Source organism: Sceloporus undulatus, chromosome 1 (assembly GCF_019175285.1).
Source record: "Sceloporus undulatus isolate JIND9_A2432 ecotype Alabama chromosome 1, SceUnd_v1.1, whole genome shotgun sequence".
NCBI lineage: Eukaryota > Metazoa > Chordata > Lepidosauria > Squamata > Phrynosomatidae > Sceloporus > Sceloporus undulatus.
This window is the reverse complement of record NC_056522.1, coordinates 215692475-215701773: the sequence shown is the minus strand read 5'-3', so window position 1 is coordinate 215701773 and position 9299 is coordinate 215692475.

The following is a 9299-nucleotide window of genomic DNA, read 5'->3' as shown; positions in this document are numbered from 1 at the left end:
TGCATGCACCCAGGCTTGTTTCCCCATGCAGATACTGTGACCCTTGAGAGAGGTTCAAAGAGGGAGATGTAGAGAAGGAAATGGTGATTTGTTTCCCCCTTTAGATCTTTTGTCAGATGCCCTCGACTTATCCACGGGTCATATCAAAATCCATGATTTTGCCTCAAAATCTACCCTCGACTTATACATGAGTATATACGGTATTTTAAAAACCTCAAATACAATACTAATCCATCTTTTGCTGAATTATACATTATACAATTATAATACTACACACACACACACACACACACACCTTGGGCCTCCATGCCAATGCCCTGGCCAATTTACAGCTGGGCAAGTTTGGAATTATACTAAATCTGTGTAACCATGTTTCTACCAGTTAACCAAACTTAGGAAAATTTACAATAATAATTCCAGGAGTAGGAGACATACAGGACAAAATCAACTGTTTTGTTCCCTGAATATGTTAGACAAGAATCATACCAAAGAAATGAAACATAAATATCTATATGTATTGTGATATCTACAGCGGATTGCTTTGCATAATATCTATATGTACAGTGCACCCACGTCATATGTGGGCGCACCTTACACAGCTTTCAGCATTTGCTGGAAGCCACACTGGGAAAAGAGGCGGTGCACCTCATAAGGTGTAATGGCGTGTATGCCCATGGTGTGTGCATGCCGCCGTGCCGCAGTGTGCATGAGCACCATTCATTTAAATGGGGCTCGAGCATAGGCGGAATTCCCTTTACACGGGGGGGGGGGGGTCCGGAATGGACTGTGTATCTATAAAGGTATACATGACTGTCTAGTCGTGTCCGACTATAGGGGGTGGTGCTCATCTCCATTACTTAGCCAAGGGAGTCAGCTTTGTCAAAGATGACTCGGTGGTCATGTGGCCAGCATGACTGCATGAAATGCTGTTACCTTCCCACCAAAGAGGTATCTTTTACATGCTTTTGAACTGCTAGGTTGGCAGAAGCTGGGGCTAGTGACGGGAGCTCACTCCTTCATGTGATGCTTGGATCTCAAACTGCTGACCTGGAGACTTTGCGGTCATCAGAGTCAGCGTCTTAACTGCTAAGCCACTGCATTACTCATATATAACTACATATATATGTGTATATATACACACACACACACCTATATCTACATAAATATCTACAGTATATGTATATCTGTATGTATATCTTTAACTACAACTGATTGCTTTGCAATAAAAAAAAAGTTCCCAAAATGAAGTTAGCTTTTAAAAATGGAAGCTGTGATACCAGCCTAGTCAAACCTTAACACCATGATCAGTATGTGCTCAGGCTCAACATAAGATGAAAGTTGTAAATTTGGCAAAGGAATACCACAGGAGAGCCAGTGTGGTTTAGTGTTTTGAGAGTTGGACTAAAACACCGGGAGACCATAACAACAACAACAACAACAACAACAACAATTTATTTACAGCCCACCCAATCACAAGGAATCCGGGCAAGTTACAGCAAAAAACAAAAAAACAAAAAAACAAAAACAGAGAATACAAGACAAGACAAGACAGTGACATAAGTCACAGAATTTACAGCTAGACCTGTCTTTTTCACTCCCTCCCAAGTCTGTTGATGACAGTAGGTACGGAGGGAAGGTTCTTCTTCTTCTTCTTGAGGCAGGAATTTTATTTTAATTAATTTTAATTTAATTCTTCTCATTAAATTTAAGAGAACTATTGGTGGACAGAGTGACGTAAGTCACAGTAAATGGGGAGAGGAACTAGGTAGGGAAGGCCTGAAGAGATCCATCTTAGTAGGGTTGCCATAATTGTCCACTTTTACCAGGAACAAAATGTGGAACAAATTCGAGACCAAACTGTAGGACAACTGCAGGATAAAACTCAGCCCAAAATGTAGGACATTCTTAAAGGCTGTAAGAGTAGAAATGTCATGGATCTCCTTCGGCAGGGCATTCCATAGCTTCGGAACAACAGTGGAAAAGGCCCTCTGGGTAACTGAGGTTAGTCTAGATTTTTTGGGCTGAAGTAGCTTCTTCCCTGAGGACCTTAGAGTATGGAAGAAGGTGTTCCCTTAAGTATTCTGGACCCAAACCATGTAGGGCTTTAAAGGTAATCACCCACACCTTGTACCTTGAGCAGAAACTAATTGGCAGCCAATGAAGGGATTGTTATGTGATCATTACGAGAAGTACCTGTAATTAACCTGGCTGCCATATTTTGTACAAGTTGACGTTTTCGAACTTGGCATGAGGGTAGCCCCATGTAGAGCATATTACAGAAGTCCAATTGAGAGGTGACCAGCGCATGTACTACTGTTTCAAGGTCTCCTGGTTCCAGGAAGGGGCGCAGCTGGCATATCAGCCAAATCTGATAACAAGTGCTCCTGACTGTCGCATTCCCCTGAGCTGACAGTGAAGAGATGAGTCGAGGAGCACCCTCAAGCTGCGGACAGAGTCTTTCAGGGGAAGTGTGACCCCATCCAGTTCATTGGGGGGGTGGAGGTGAGGGGCAGGTGGATTTTTGCCCTTCCGAGTAAGTTCTGACAAAGCAAACTGCTGCAGCCTCTCCTAGGTTATCTGTACTTCCTCGTTAATAAGGTTTATCATCTTGAAAAAACATGGATGTTGCCAGGTCATACATGTTCTAGTTTACATCTGTGAAATGGTGGATGGTATGATTTAAACATGCACATTAAACAAGAGAGACTTCCTCCCCTTTGCTAGTTTTTGTTTTCTGTTTTTCTAGGGGTGAGTTAGAAAGTCTTTAGCTGAATCCACTGAGGGCCATATTGCAAACCAATGCGCACAAGCCTGCCCTGGTTGACCCTGTTAAACACTGCACCTCAGCCATTTAATCCAAACTCAAATTGATCTTGAAAATCACAGTTTCTCCACATGAAGTCACATTGGTACAAAGGGAGTTTCTACCCTGTTCATGTAATGTCTTTCTTATTTTCCTGTCAATCTTACCACCCACCTGCACTCTAACTCTGCTTTACTTGTCCTTTCCCTCTGTAATCCCATGAGGATCTCTCCATCCTTGCGTGTGTGTGTCTGTCTGTCTGTTAGGAGAATTGCATGCCCCAGTATAGGGTATGGCATTTAAAGCACCTCATTCTCTGGGCCAAGTTGGACAGAAGAAGCAGGATGAGGGATGGGGAGGAGAGATCCAGGGCAGGTGGGGCAGAGGGTAGTATCAGTGAGAAGAAGGGCATTCTCTCCCTTCACTTGTCTCCCCCACTGATCTACTTGTCTCCTGCAGCTTGAAGCTCTACTGAGCTTTCTGTTTCCAAACAGAGCGGTGGAAGCTCATAGATTCTGCCTTATTTCTCTAATGTGCATGTTAGTAGATGTGTGTGCCATCCGGGAGAGAAGGAACTGCACATCTGTCTGCAAATGCAGACACAAACACTTGGAAATCCCAGTTGCTGCATGCAGAACATGCTGTATGAGCACTCTTAAGCCTGACCCACCAAGGAACTACAGTGGCTACTCCTACAGTGGCAGCCCTCCATCCCTATCCTCCCTATCTTTATTCTCCTTTCTACCTGGGAGAGCCATGCACGACCTTCCCTCCCTCTCCTGCTCCCTTCTCCCTCCCACCCAAGTGAGTGAGCAGTGAGCGATGAACATGAGCATGACCAGGCCTAGCCACCCCACCAGTCTGATTTCCTCTCAGTGGCCAAAAAACTAACCACATATTAAGCCTGTTTGCTAAACACAGCTGAAGATGGACACTGGTGTTATCAAAATCCCTATTAAAATGCCCATAGGGTAGCAGCCCTAACTGCCATAAATGTGGAGGAACAAATGTATTTAATAAAATTTAATAAAATAATAAATATTTAATAAAATGTAACAACACACGCCAGGAAGCAGAGAATTCAGTCCTTCGGATATTCAAATAGATGAATATTAATCTAAATGCATTAAACAAGTCACCTGATGATGATGCCATGGTAACCACCCACCAACCTGTATGCCCTCTAACTCTGATCCGCCTCAATCCCAGTTTAGGATGCAGGGCACACATTTTAAAAAACAAGAAATGTAGACTAAAAAGAGGTTGTTTTTTTTAATTGTACCACACTCTAAAAGAATGCTTTCACTTTGAAACCAGAGGAAAGTTGTGTTTTAAAAAGACTGGGATTGGAGGTAAGGTTGAATTTTTTTGCAGGCATGGATTCCAGACTTTGTCCAGTTTTTAGTTTCGATTTTTAACTCGGGCAGGTAGTATAATATTTAAGCTATAATAAGATTCTCTCTTACCCAAGTTTTCTGATTATCCCTCTGATAATACAAATACAAGATCAATATTAAATTTTTAAAAAGTGTAATCAGAACAGTGGAGCTACCTATACTATTTTATTTGAACCCATTAAAAAAAATCAAGTGCATGCACAATAACAATCACAAGTTTTAAAAAAATCAGAATAAACTAGATGTCCCTTGCTAACTTTGTAACTTCACGGTTGGGTTGCATGAATGACCTATGCAATGATCACTTTTCATGTGTATGTGTGTTGAGACTGGTACAAACCAGGTGCGGAAGATACAAGGTGTTGGTTGTTACCTATAAAGCCCAAATGGCTTGGGCCCAGAGTACTTGGAGGACCGCCTCTCCCCATATAATCTGCCACACTCTCAGGTCAGGAGGAGACAACTTCTGAGAGTTCCTAAGGTAGATATACAGTGTCCGCGCATAGGGCCTTTTCTGTTTCGGCCCCCGGACTTAGAACTCTCTTCCTGATGAGCTCCGCTCGGCCCCCTCCTCGAGTTTTTTTTTTAAAAAACCTTAAGACTTATTCTCCGCCAAACTTTCCCCCACATGTCCTAATTGTTATACTTCTCCTGTGTATTGTGAATGTTTTGACTGGATTGTTTACTGTTTTTTTATTGGTTTAATTATTATAATTGAATGATGGATTTTAATGAGTATCGTACTGTTTAATATGGGGGGATTGTTGTTGTTATAATGCTGTATTTATATGTGTAAACTGCCGTGATCAAAGAACGGTGGTAAATAAATAAAGCCTCATTCATTCATTCATTCTTCATTCAAACTGTTGTATATAAGGAGGGGATATAAAAAGTAAATTCAGAGACTTCAAACTGGAAGGGACAAATGGCTGGCAGGCCTTGGACCTATCACTATACGCAGCTCAGAACATGATATTAACTCATTTATTAACTTGTTGACTATATGAATTTTCTCTTTTTACCTATTCATCTCACTTGATTGTCTAGATTCACCAATTTTAATGCTGGAAGGTAAAAATGTGCTTTAGTAAATTAGGTCATCAGACTTCCTTAGAATTTATCAGGATGGTTATCTCTCTCTTGTAAATTTCAGTAAAAGGAAGGCCTGCTACCTCAGGACAGGAAATACTAGAATTTGAGGAAATGTATTACATTGCGTTGTAGCTAGGCAGACCAATCTATGTGATTTCTTTGAGAATGCAGCAGGCAGAAGGGAGTGAGGGGGATGAAAGAACTTTCTGGAGCCCAGATCAACTAGCTGGTTTGTGAAGCAGAAAAATGACTAAGCTTGAGGAGGGGAAGGTGGGGGAGTGAGTCTTGGAAGAGAATAAAGTGGGAAGGGAATGATCTGTTTGCATAGCAAGAGGCCAAGTTCAGAATATTCCTTATGAATCTGTAGGAAGAAGTGGGGGTTTTTTGAAGAGTGAACTGTGACTCTAGCTGCAGGTTGTACTGCAGAGATAGTCCAATTTGACCTCACTGTAACTGCCATAGCTCAATGCTATGGAATCCTGGGATTTGCATTGTGTTGTGGCACCAGAGCTCTCTGACGAGAAGGCTAAGTAGCTCACCTAACTACAGTTCCCAGAATTCCACAGCACTGAGCTATTTCAGTTTTAAAGCAGTGTGAAACTGGATTATTTCTGCAGTGCCAATGTAGCTTCATCTTGTAACTTCTGCTCCTGTATTAGTTTCTGATTCTATTCTATTTTTAGCATAATATATAAAAATATTATAACACCTGGGAGCCCATACAGAAAGGCCTTTAGGCTAAAGACCATTTAGATAAAATGGAAAGTGCAATCTCAGTGGACCTCAGTGAAAGGAAAATGTTATTATGTTAATGTTTGTTTCTTTGTTGAGCGTATACCGTGCCTTTTCTCAGGATGGGATCCAAGGCAGTTTATGCTAGTGAATTAATTTTCTAATTTTCTAATATTGAACATTATTGAGTTAATTTCCAGGCTCTGTCTCTTAAACTATTTCACAGGGTTGGTGAAGGACATATGGTGTGGGGGAGAATGTTCTGTGCCACCATTGTCTCACCTTGGAGAAAGTGGGGAATAAATAGAATCAATCACTCCTACAGACAGGTTTCTCACAGAGTCCTTATTTCTGGGACTCTATTTAAATTTTTGTTGGAATTTGTTGAATTTTGGTGTTTTGTAAGGGCATGAGTTTTCCTGTTAGTGGACAGGGAGTGTAAGAGAGAATAGTGTTCAAGCTTGCTGTCTGGTGCCCACTGATTAAGGAAAAGTTCTGATGCTTTTGCCTTACTCATACATAAACAGATCTTGGAAAAATCACTTTTGGAGGGAAGGCAAATAGCTTTTTTGCCTAAGAGTAACTTAAAAGGAAAGGAGGTGATCCCATAACATAAAATGCCACAATGCATACATCTAGGAAACACAGCCATACCGTGTTGGGGACAGATTATCCCACAGCTCTTCCAAATTGCCATGGTGCTCCTTCTGCTTCTGCATACTAGTCTCTATAGCTCAGCCTCCCTGTCCTAACCCTTCCCAAGCATGCCTTATCTCCTTTATTTATTTTTTAGTGCAATTGCATGATCAAGCAACCATTAAATAAAAATAAATACTACCCACTTGAAAAAGCAAGGAGGAAGAAGAGGAGCAGAATCACAGCCACTCATACCATATGACTGCCGCTGTACTGAAACTGTTTTGGGAGGAACTTATCACACATGCATCAACAGCTGAAAAGCAGTGTGATTGAGGCATTGCAGCCAGGTGCTGTTGTTGCCATGTCAGAGTGGTGATGGGGTGTCTCACTAACAGCAATGGCAGAGGAAGGAGGCATGCAGGGGTAGAAGGTATGGCGTGGAAAGGGTAGGCATGTAAACACCCACCCATCCCAGTGCCAGCCTGGGGACCGATCCAGACTGGGACCTGGACCAGGATAGTACGGGATTGGCCAATGCTATCCGGCCTATCACCAGGGCCAATGAGCTCCAAGCAACAGACAGCCTAGAGACCAGCGACTGGACAGACACAGTATCAGTAATGAAGATAGGCCACAGATCCTCGTCTTCTGCTCTAATTTTCAGGCCTCGTGTGATAAAGTCTCTAGAGTCTGGAGATACATAAATCACTAACCCAGATTCTCAGATCATAACTGTATTTTCCACACAGATCTTCAGATATTTCTGTACTGTAAATTTATAGGTTTCCTGACTGTGGAAATAATCAGCCTCCATTTCATGGAAGATGGAGTTATCAGTGGTTACTACTCCTATCAAGTCCCCTGAATTTGGAGCTCTTCTAAGTTCTTATGTAACCTGGCAAGGTCAAATGTTAAAGCTGCCAGGGAGTTTACTGTCCTTTGTTCCTGGAATGTTTGGTTGGCTTAATATATTGAAAGCTATACCCCAATTTTCCCCAAAGATCACCGAGTGCTTCAAACAATGCTGCTATTAAAGGGGGGGGGCATGACACACATCGTTATACATCTCTAAGAGAGGGTCAGTTTCCATCTAATTGAAAGTAGCAGTGGTTAAACCCTGCTTAAGAAACCCTCCCTAGACCCCCTGATTCACAACAACTATCGGCCCATCTCGCTGCTACCTTTTTTGGGGAAGGGTGATGACGAGAGAGCAGTCGGTTTCCAGCTTCAATCGATCTTGGATGACACCGATTTTCTGGACCCATTTCAAACTGGCTTCCGGGCGGGCTATGGAGTTGAGACTGCCATGGTCGTCTTAGTTATGACCTCCGTCTGAGCATGGACAAGGGAAGCGTTTCCCTGTTAGTGCTCTTGGACATCTCAGCATTTCGATACCTCGACCATGGTATCCTTCTGGAACGCCTGGGGGAGTTTGGTATCGGGGGCACTGCTTTGCCGTGGTTCCGGTCCTACCTCTCAGGTAGATTCCAGATGGTGGAGCTGGGGACGTCACGCCGACAGAGGGCCCTCACATCTGGTGTCCCTCAGGGAGCGATTTTGTCCCCTATACTTTTCAACATTTACATGAAACCGCTGGGAGAGATCATCCGGAGACACGGGGCGCGGTGTTATCAGTACGCTGATGACACCCAAATAATTTCTCTGTGTCTCCAACTGATGCAGTAATAAGGATGGCATCTCTCCTCTAGATGCCTGCTTGGCGTCGGTAATGGGCTGGATGGAGGAGAACAAAACTCAGTGTGAATCCAGGGAAAACGGAAAGTACTGGCGATAGGTTCCCTGGTTCCGGGTGGTGAGATTTGTCATCCTGTCCTGAACGGGGTCATGCTCCACTTGAAGGACTCGGTGTGCAGCTTGGGAGTACTCCTTGATTCATCGCTCCAGTTAACATCTCAGCTGGATGCGACGGTCAGGAGTGCTTTTTATCAGCTTCGGCTGATACGCAGCTGCGCCCCTACCTGGATCGTAGGAACCTTGAACTGTTGTACATGCTTTGGTAACTTCTCGGTTGGATTTCTGCAAGCGCTCTACATGAGCAACCCTTGTACCAAAACCTGGAAGCTACATTGGTGCAGAATATGGCAGCCAGAATGGTCGCTGGTAGTTCCAGGACTGACCATATACACCTATTTTAAAAGATCTTCACGGCTGCCTGTTCGCTTCCGAGCTCAATACAAGGTGTTGGTTTTGACCTATAAAGCCCTAAATGGCTTGGGCCCAGGGTACTTGGAGGACCACCTCTCCCCATAAATCCACCCCGCACACTCAGAACATCTGGGACAAATCTGTTAGAGGTCCCAAATCTCATCTGGCGAGGACCTCACAGAGGGCTTTTACTATCGTTGCCCCCTCATTGTGGAATAAGCTCTCCCATAGAGCTCCGCCCTCTGCATCACAGTTTCTTTTAAGAAACAATTAAAAACATACTTATTTCAGCTGGCCTTTCCACTTTAGCTAACAGTGCTTTTTTTCTCTGCCCCTGTTTTTCTGTTTTTCTTGACCCCAGATTACTGTAAATATGTCGCTTATTCTGCCCCTGATGAATGTGAGGTATAGATTCCTGTTCATATCCCTTGTAATGTGTGTTTAAATTTTTCTATTGTGAGGTTTTAATC